Genomic DNA, 654 nt, shown 5'->3' on the forward strand with positions numbered 1-654 from the left:
GTACTCGAGAGGAAAGCTCTAGAACAGCGGTTCCCAACCATTTTGGCTCCGCGGCTCCCTAGCGAACCCAGAATTCCCCCGCGGCTCCCAGGATCCCACTGCCCACGCGGCTCCCGCGGCTCCCAGGATACCCAGTGCCCACGCGGCTCCCGCGGCTCCTACCCACTCTCCCTTATTTTTCCCCTAAAAGGACCATTCGCAGCTCAATTCCGGCACTCATAACTTGCATGTACATATATTGTTTACAAATATTCCGCCTCCCTCACGTAAATTCCCCGTTAAAGAGACTGAACGGGAATCTCCGGAGACAAGCAGCTCTTGGCTGGAGAAGGTAGCCTCGCGGGCATACCAGAGCTCTCTAACAAATGAGTCCAATCTCTCTCGACGGAAGAGAAGAGTTGAGCTTCTCGAAGCTCACGGGAAAAAGCTTAGTGGTGGATGAAGTGTCCTCTGCGGGGAAGACACAAGGAAGCAAAAGGTGCGCCGAGCGGTGGTGTGAAAGCGAGTGAGATTTTATTTTAGCTTCGTTCACTCCTCGATAGAGTTGGGCGGAATGGCGGGAACACAACCGTGGCAGATGAAGTCGATCCGTTTCGGAACCTTCCCTTGGAATTGACAAACCCTGACGGCCCGAACCTACGCCAGAAATTCGTC

This window comes from Galendromus occidentalis, unplaced genomic scaffold, assembly GCF_000255335.2.
Source record: "Galendromus occidentalis unplaced genomic scaffold, Mocc_1.1 scf7180000075505, whole genome shotgun sequence".
NCBI classification, from domain to species: domain Eukaryota; kingdom Metazoa; phylum Arthropoda; class Arachnida; order Mesostigmata; family Phytoseiidae; genus Galendromus; species Galendromus occidentalis.